Raw genomic sequence first — 10344 nt, forward strand, 5'->3', positions numbered from 1 at the left:
CCTTTGGGGCACATCTGCTGGTAGTTTTCTGGCATTCAGGACACGTTTGACAGAACTCAGCAATGTCCTTGGCCATATTAGGCCAGTAGAAATAACGGCTGACTCGAGAGATTGTCTTCTGTCTGCCTAAGTGGCCTGCCCAGGGAATAGAATGACCTAGGTCAAGAACTACCCCCCTAACTTCCTGAGGGACTACCATCCTTGCCTCTGCCCCTCCCCCTTTAAACAGCACCCCATTCTTAATAACTAACCCCTGTCTAGGAGTCTCTCCCCCAACCCCACTAAGCTGCTCTGCCTGAGCCTGTTGATATAAGGGCCCAACATCCGAGTCCCGCTGCTGCATTAAACTCATATCCTGGGGAAGCTCTAAAGGAACCTCCAACAGCTCTGGACAAACCTCTTCTTGACCCTCAACTACCCCAAACTGAAACTTCTCCTGTCTCCTATGTCTCTTTGTCTTCCTGGTCTTCCCAGGCTGAGATTCACTGTCTGCATGATAAAAAGGCAACACAGAAAGCAGCACTTCTTCCTCACTCTTCTTGGCCATCGCCCTCGTCACTGTCATATTGCACTCACTGCCACCAGGTACTAAATCAAGCAAAAAGGGAAAGTCCTGCCCCAAAATCATCTGATATGGCAAATTATCCACCACCCCAACCTCCAGTAAGCAAGTCTGTCCCAAGACCTGCACATACACACTTGCAGTTGGATACATTCTCTCCTCCCCATGAACACACTTCAATTGGGTCATTGCAGAGTAGTTCCTTAGCTGTAATGGGACCAAGTCAGAAGACACTAAAGACTGCATACTGCCAGTATCTACCAGTGCCCTAATCTCCCTTCCATTCAGGACTACAGCATGACAATAGAGGGCTACAGGCTTCTTGGGAGAGCCAGGCCTAGGTACTGTACATATACACGATTGGTTAGCTGGGTTATTGGGGCATTTTGGTTTTATGTGTCCTTCCTGTCCACACTGATAACACACTGGTGGTTTGGCACCCCCAGTCTTCAATACAAGCTTCTGTTTGGACGGACCACTCCTATCAGCCACAGATATACCCTCACTGCTGCTCTTCTTCAAAGGTAGAGGCTGCTGGACGGACCTGTTGGAATCTCTATTCCCTCTCCACCGGGCATATGTCCAAGGCCGGGCTTTCTGCCGGGCCGCCACAAAGACGTCCGCCAAAGCAGCAGCAGCAGCAGCAGATGCAGGGTTACGTTCTTTAATCCACACCTGGAGTTCTGGAGAGACCAACCGCAGAAACTGTTCTAAAATAATCATCTCCCCAATCTCCTCTTTGGTCTGGCGTTGTGGCTGAACCCATCTCTGGTACAGATCGCGCAGACGGACGTAAAGCTCCTTTGGGGTCTCCTCTTCGCCCACCTCTACTCCTCGGAACTGCAACCGATAAGTCTCCTGGTTAATATCATATTTCTCCAAGATAGCCTCCTTCAATAACGCATAACTTAAGGCGTCATCCTGGTCCATACTGACATAAGCAGCCCTAGCCTTGCCCGTCAGGAGGGGCGCTAATCTAACTGCCCAGTCAGTTGTCGGCCACTGACACGCCACAGCAATTCTCTCAAACATCACTAAATAGTGCTCAACATTATCAGTCTCACTCAATCGTTGCAGTCTAGGTTCCATCTCTATCTGGGCTCTAACTTGACTACTTGCCCGAGGTGCACCAGTGGGTGGTACTGGACGGCCCCCCATGGCTGACGTTCTCTCTGGTGCTTCGGATCCACCAGCAGCATTAACAATAACCCCAGGGTCTGGTGTAGTTCTTACGTACACCTCCCGCTGTAGGAGGCTGAACTGGTGTTGCAATGATTTCCACCGAGTCTCCTGACGTGCTGCCTCTTGCTCCAGCTGGACATCTCGCGCCTGCTGCCATGCCATATGGCTACGGAACATGTCCCGCAGCTCCTGCAAAGAAGGATCTTCAGCTACACCGGCCAACACGGGTTCCATTTCACCCTCATCTTCACCTCCCATGGCCCCTGTCTCCTGCAGGCCAGTTTTTTTCTCTGTGGTGGTAAGTCTCTTAGGCACCATAGCATCCACAGTCGAAGGCCAAAATGACGGTGCAAAAAGAGCACTACAAACAGATCACCAGTACCAAAAAAAAAAAAACTCCAAACTCACTACTGCCCTCTCATGGCCATCCCACTTCTGACACCAGTTGTGATGGTTACCGAACGGACCCTGTTTAATGGAAGGGGATTTGGCCAAGGAAAATCAGAGTCAGCATGAGAATAAACTAAATTTAATTTCAAGAAACCATTACAAAATACTCCATCCACTAGCCTGCAACGGACAAATTACAACAGTGCAGAGCCTCTGGGCTCACACGCCACATAACAAAAGAGAAAAAAAAACCTCCCTCCATAAGACTAGACAAGCAAACATATAGCAGGTGGCCAGTACCATTTACAAACCATAGTGAACACATAAATCAATTAACCCTCTAGACAATAATAAAAGACTAAGATAAAAGCACACTCTCTTACATATGCAGATAAGCAAATTTCCTAAATAAATACAAAACCAATCCATTCCTTATAGCACATGAAAAGACACCATACAGAGGTAGTTTGGTCAAGGCCACCCCTGTCATCCCCCTGGCCATAATGAACATAGACTAGGCCAATTAGGCCCAGAACCAAATAATAAGGTTTTGCTTCCTGAGGGAACCCTTTTGCTGCCAGACCGAAACCAAAACACCCACCGCACCAAATGGTAATCTTCTTGAACGCTTTCCCTGTGCGGTCACTCTGTGACCGTCATACCTTCCCATGTGGGACTGACTAGGGTGTCGCTCTGGGAGCCTCTGGGCATGCTGGCCTCTGGGGGGAGGGCACCGGGGCAGGGTATAGAGGGTATAGGTCCCAGGTCAGTCTGTCTGGTGAGTGTAGGTGTTTGTGTGAGAGCGGCTCGTCAGCGAGGCCTTCGCAGATGAGGCTCCGGATACCCCCCTCGGGTTGGGGCGGTGGTGCTTCGGCGGGGGGGGTAGCGCCCCCGTGGGCGTTGGCGCCGCGCATCCGGGCGCGTCGTGCTGGATGCCCGCTGCCCTGCTGCATTACCACCTATTCCCCCACAGCCCCTACAGCCCACACCCACCTACACCACACTCCATATAGGTACTGGGGGGTGATCAGCTAGTCACCCCCCATCTCTTTTAATTCCACTTTAGACACCACACCCACAACACCACACTGCATCACACAGAGGGAAGGGGGGGGTGACTAGCCACTCACCCCCCTCTGTATTATTTTAATTGCACTTTAGACATACATTCATGTCACACCACTTTTTCACATAGGGCATTGGAGGGTGGGGGGAGCTGTGCAGGTCCTGGGTCGGCTGCTTCAGCAGCCCACAGCTGGACAGCGCGACTCCCTTCCCCTCTATTTTAACTCCACTTTAGACATTGAGGGCCTGTGGGGGCTGGGGGGGGAGGCCCGCAGCACTGGCTGGGGTATCCATCCCCCACTTGTGTCCCCCCACATTTTAACTGCACCCTAGCTCCACACATACACCCATTCCCACTGATCAAGGGGGGTGGTGGGCGAACCGGGGGAGTTGGGGGATGGCGGGGGTGGCGGGTGTTTTTGCCGGACGGGCCCGGGTGCGGGGCGGCGGCGTCCGTGGGGGGCTGCCGGCCTTCGGCGGGGGGCCACTAGCCTGCGACCTGGGGGGTGGGGGAACAGCCTCTGGAGCCGACCACTGGACAATTCCAGGGCATCTGCTGTTGGGCCTCGAGATGAGTGTGTGCGTGTGGGCGTGCGTGTCTGTGTGTATCTGGTGAGTGTGTGCGTGTGGGCGTGCGTGTCTGTGTGTGTGTATCTGGTGAGTGTGTGCGTGCGTGTCTGTGTGTGTATCTGGTGAGGGTGTGCGTGTTGGGCGTGCGTGTCTGTATGTGTGTATCCGGTGAGTATGCATGCTCTGTTTGTCTGTATGTATGGCCTGGGACGGGAGAGCACATTGGGGTTGGGGTGGTGCGGGTGTGGTGGGGTGCGAGTGTTTGGTGAATGTGGGTATCTGGGTATGAATGGCTCGTCGGCGATGCCGGCGCAGATGAGGCCCCAGACACCTCCTTGGGTTGGGGCGGGGGGGCGCTGCGGCGGGGGGCGGGGGTGCCCCCCTGGGTGTTGGCGCCGTGCGTCCGGGCGTGCCTTGCCTGGCGCCCGCTGCCCTGCGGCACTGTCGACTATCGCCCCACGCCCCCCCTGCCGGCCCGCATCCACCTACACCACACATAGGTAATGGGGGGTGATCAGCTATTCACCCCCATCTTACACATTAGACGCCACATATAGACATCACACCGCACCACACAGAGGGAAGGGGGGGCGATTAGCCACTCATCCCCCCCTCATTATCTTAACTGCATTTTAGACAATACATCCACGTCACACCACTCCTCCACATAGGGCCTTGGAGGGCGGGGGGAGCTGGGCAGGTCCTGGGTCGGCTGCTTCTGCAGCCCGCAGCTGGACTGCGCAGCTCCCTTCCCCTCTATTTTAACTCCACTTTAGACACTTAGGGCTTGGGGGGGCCGGTGGGTGTCTTTTCCCCATATGCTCCCCCATATCTCAACGACACCTTAGCTCACACACATGTACACCATCAATGATCAAGGTGGGTGGGGGGCGGTTGGGGGGCGGACGGGGTGAGGGGTCCTGGGTGTGGCGGGGGCGGCGGGCGCCGGCGGGTGGGCTTGGGGGTGGGGCGGCTGCATCTGTGGGGTGCTGCCGGTCTCCGGCGGGGTGCCCGCTCGCCTGCGATCTGGGGGGGTGGGGAACATCCTCTGGGCCGTCCACTGGGCAAGTCCAGGGCATCTGCTGCCGGACATCAAAGACGAGCAGGTGTGACTGGGAGTGTGTGTCTGAGTGTGTGTATGAGTGCATACATGGATCGGTGTGTCTGCATGTTTGTCCTGGTACGGGGAGCACGTGGATGATGGGGCGGTGTGGGGGCGGCAGTGAGGGGACTTGGGGGAGGGAGGGTACGGGGGCTGGGGAGGGAGGGTTGGGATCTGGGCTTGGGGGAGGGGGGGTCGGGGTAGCCAGGGGCGGGTGTGCTTGGTGGCTCTTGGGGCGTCCCCCTGGTCCCCCGGGTGGGGGTTCTTGGGGGGGGGCGGGTCTCCCCGGGGCTGGCGGGGCCCCCACGGGGTGTGCGGGTGCTCCGGGCTCCGGGCACTATCCGTGCCTGCGTGGCCGGCCTGTGGCCGTGGGGTTCCTGGCTCGTGCTCGCCGGTGGGGGGCGCCCGGTGCCTCCCCCCCTGCCTTCCTTGGGTGGACTCGCAGCCTTCCGGTAGCGGGGGGCCCGGGTACCTGGCCGCTGTGGGGCGGCTGGGTCCATGACCCGTCGGGGCTTTCCCGGCCGTCTGGGGGCTCTGGGGCGGCGTTGTTGTGGCCTCGCACACTCACTGGGAATCATTCCATGTTAACCTGCACACTCATACATACACTCACAACACACAAACATACACACATACACAAATGCGTACACAAACACATACACGTATGCGTACACACACACACATACACGTACATATGCACACGCACACATACACACACTTTCATATCAACACACATACACTTAGAACGCACACACACATAGACATGCACGCCACATACACACAGTAGAGCCTAGGGCTCTCATCCCCTATTTTACCCCTGTTTCTCCTTGTATGGGTGTGTGTGTGAGAGTGTGTGTGAAAGTTGGTGTGTGGCTTCCACTCCCTCCTCTCAGATGCAGATACGGGTACGACGATATTTAGACAGTGTTCCTGGTGGTCTGCTTATGCATATATATTTATTTTCTTTCGTTGGTATTAACGTATTTAATTCCAGGAGCAGATACTGACACAAGCATATTCCCATGTCATAATGGTACCACTGGTTTCTTTGTGTGTATACTGTTTGTGTGTGTCCCTGGATCTTATCTTTCAGATACAGCAGCTGGTGTGATGATACGGTGTAAAGCAGCAAGATGCAGAAGCTGTCCTCTTATTACTCTTTCTTTTTTGTTCTACTGTTTATGTATTATTTCTCTTTCCCTGTCTCTCTCTCTGACCTCCCTCCTTATTTTATTTTTATTATGCATTTATTTATTTTTCTACTTCCTCTGTCTCTCACCCCTTTCTCTCCTTTCTCACTTTCTCTCTCTATCTTTCCCACTAACCCCCCCTGTCAGCTCCGGCTTTGTGGCGCAATGACATACAACCGATTAATAAAGAGTATACCTCAAGTAACAAGAGGAGCTTAAATCCGAAGCTCCACTTGGCAAAATAAAAGTGTTGGCACAATAAAGCACCCAGACTAACATCCTGCTTGCTAAACTGCCGGACACGACAAGGGGGAAAAAAAAAAAAAAAAAAGTTAACCAAGCTTTCTGGAATACCCCCCAGTGGCCTGTACTACGTAGCGGGGTTACTGGCTTATCGGGGTAACTTGTTGGATTTAAGGTAGTCTGGGCAAAATGTAAGTGAGCGAATATGAAGTCCATTTAAACTGTGGTACCTTAAATCCGACAAGTTACCCCGATAAGCCAGTAACCCCGTTTAGTAGTACAGGCCACAGGTGTGCTTTATATTTTGTTTTTTTGTTCTTTTACTGCAAACATGCATAGCGGTATATTGTTGTGAGTACGTCACTCTGTTTTGTATCTCGTCTCAGCGCTACATTACAATGTATATACGCTGCATTTACACTGTTGACAAGAGTGCTCACTAAAAGGTAGACTCCATCTTGTGGCGGAAATTGGAATAAATCTTAAAACAATAGTTTCACTTTGGCACAAAACATAACTATACAAAAAATAAAACATTAATGTTACTTCAGTACTAACGTGACACTTTCACCAATACAGTATATGCACGGCAATTTAAGTAAAGACTACTTAGATGTACAGCCACAGGGTCTCAGTACTAATGGCCAGCGGCGGGTGAGGGTAAAATGCGGATCGTTTACAAACAGCGGATTCCGTGTTTATAAACAGACGTGTCGCAAAAGACGCACGCCGCGTAGACAGATCACGTGGCATAGAAAGAACGACGTTACCTAATCACAGGGTGCGTTCGAGGTGTGTCTGCAGCTGACGTGACGTGGAGCGCGATCTGCCGTCGGCTGCAGGGGTGGAGTATACGTTGGATGTAAACAAAGGCGTTACGAGGAGCTCAGCAAGGCGCAGCAGCTGCGCGTTCAGCCAGTGCAATTTTGTCATAAATATTACAGAGTACAATACGATTGTCCGAAATCCTTCTTGTTGTTAATATTTAACAATTATTTCATTGTTGGTTTTTTTGAAAAAAAAAATTGAAAATATATAATTTGTTGAGCGTTCTCTAGTCGCGTATAATTTGGGGTGAGGGTATAATGCGGATTCCGCCGGACATAAACAAAAGAGAAATTCGAGGAGCTCAGCATTGCGGTGCAACTGCGCAGTCAGTACAATACGGTTGTCCGAAATCGTATTGTTCTTAATGTTAACATTAATTTCATTGTTAATTTGTTAAACATGTGAAAATGTTCTATATATTATCTGTTGAGCGTTCTCTGGTCGAGGATAATCTGCATTTTTCCCCTCTCTTGTCCCGTCAGACAGATGTGGATGTCCATGGATATATCAACGTCACTGTTCATGGATGCCTGTTCCTGACGAATAAAATAAATCATAATAAATCAATAAATAAATATGTCTTTCACCAAACATGTCAGTATTTTATTGTAATTCTGTATTTCTGTAGATCTCACATCCAAGCACTATTGAACTGTTTTGGTGTTATCTGATAAAATTTTCTCATATAAGTACAGCTATACTGTACAGCATGAAAGCACTCCTGTGAAATATCTACGTAGAAACGTGGTTGCCACTCTACAAGCCATTTTATCAGAATTAATACACGAAATAAATAAAAGAAAAAGGATATTGCAATTAAAGCATCTGTTATATTGAAACATGGAAGTGCTACGTATAGAAATCCTGCCACGGGACATGTGATATACTGCCGGAAAGCTCGCAATTTGTACTATACGAAAATGCATGAAAGTTCCCGGGGCAGGATTTCTAAATGTGCATTTCGCCCTGTACACTGTAACCATGTGGAAGCTGCCATCCATAATCTTAAACTAAAAGTCCACGGAAGTGGCACGTAGAAATCCTGCCCAGGGACATGTGATATATTGCCGGAAAGCTGGCAATTTGTACTATACGAAATGCATGGAAGTTCCCGGCGCAGGATTTCTAAATGTGCACTTCGCCCTGTACACTGTAACCATGTGGAAGCTGCCATCCATAATCTTAAACTAAAAGTTCACGGAAGTGGCACGTAGAAATCCTGCCCTGGGACATGTGATATACTGCCGGAAAGCTGGCAATTTGTACTATACGGAAATGCATGGAAGTTCCCAGCGCAGGATTTCTAAATGTGCACTTTGCCCTGTACACTGTAACCATGTGGATGCTGCCATCCATAATCTTAAACTAAAAGTCCACGGAAGTGGCACGTAGAAATCCTGCCCTGGGACATGTGATATATTGCCGGAAAGCTGGCAATTTGTACTATACGAAATGCATGGAAGTTCCCGGCGCAGGATTTCTAAATGTGCACTTCGCCCTGTACACTGTAACCATGTGGAAGCTGCCATCCATAATCTTAAACTAAAAGTCCACGGAAGTGGCACGTAGAAATCCTGCCCTGGGACATGTGATATACTGCCGGAAAGCTGGCAATTTGTACTATACGGAAATGCATGGAAGTTCCCAGCGCAGGATTTCTAAATGTGCACTTCGCCCTGTACACTGTAACCATGGGGAAGCTGCCATCCATAATGTTCAACTAAAAGTCCACGGAAGTGGCACTTAGAAGTGAGGCCCCAGCACATGTGATATATTGCCAGGAAGGTCGGAATTTGTACTTTACGAAAATTCAAGATTGAAGATTCAAGATTCAAAAGGTTTATTCGTCACGTACACAGTTGTACACATACAACATGTAGTGGAATGTAACCCTAGTCACTCTGAGCAGCTGTGCATGATAAGAGAGTAACAAAATATAGAAAAAATAAGAAAAATAATAAAATAAAAAATATATGAAATGTTCAGCTGTACATAATCTATACATAAGTGATAGGTAAGAGGTATATAAGTGCAATGTGGAAGAGGCCTGAGGTATGTGCCAATGATTTGGACAGGGTGAAGCAGTACCTAGAGGCATTGAGTATTGTCCTGATTTAGGAGCATTATGACCTGGGGGAAAAAGTTCTTCCTTAACCTTTCCTTTCTGGGGTGCGTTTCCCAAGACCATAGTTCGAACGAACGTTCGCAAACACTGTCATTAAGTTGCATAGTTCGAACAACTCACGAGCTGTAGTTAGAAGCTTAGTACCGGGTAAATACGTCAGCGATGGTGGAAAATGAATTCTAAGAAGGGTATAGTCACCGTGTAAGTAAATAATCTTATATATAATAATCTTTCATAACTAATAGGGAATAATTTAGCTCTACGATCATACATAATGTGAAGTTGTCTGAAAATGTAGTTTGAAACGTAATTGTTGTGTGAATTGTCTCTGGTCATAAGTACGGTAACTGTTGGTAGTGAGCAATAGGGACACCTTGCTGGGTGATGCGGGAAGAATCCTCTGTGTGACCCATCTGTACGTTGACGTCGGAATTCAACTCACCAGTGGCACTTGCACTCTCATCTAGCACATATTGTATGTTCTAGTCACTCTTTGGCTTCTTCTCATGTTTAGAAACATGTGTGAACAGTTTTGAGTCATTGTGTTTAAGTGATGACTACTGTATGGTGGCTGTGCTGAACTTCTGCAGCCTGTGTTTTTTATTTTGCATCAAAGTTCACCACAGTGCAAAATGTGTTTTGATGAATGGGAATGTGTTTAGAGTTTTGCTCAAATCTGCAAATTGTGTTTAAAGTTTCACCAAAAGAGTGATTGATAAATGAGTTTTGGCAATTGGAAGTTTTGTTCCAAGAATGAGGTTTAGTCTTTTAGCAATTCAGAAAAACTGTAACAGAAACATAAGGCAAGGTAAACTTTAACTTACCAAAGCTCTTTGGGGCGGTCAAACCAGATGTGTCCAGTTTATACAGATACTGCATAGTTAGGGGTAAAAGGCTGTTATGGGCAGGGTTAATCAATTGTACAGTTGTGCTTAAAATGGGGTATAAAATCCTTCAAATACTACAAAAGTTATGTAAGAGAACTTTTGTTTTTTGTTTTGTAAACAAGTACACCTACTCTTACAGTTTTAGACTTAACAGTTTTTAAAGAATTTTGTATTATATTATATTACATTATACTATATTA

The sequence above is a fragment of the Paramormyrops kingsleyae genome, chromosome 18 (assembly GCF_048594095.1).
Source record: "Paramormyrops kingsleyae isolate MSU_618 chromosome 18, PKINGS_0.4, whole genome shotgun sequence".
Classification (NCBI taxonomy): Eukaryota; Metazoa; Chordata; class Actinopteri; order Osteoglossiformes; family Mormyridae; genus Paramormyrops; species Paramormyrops kingsleyae.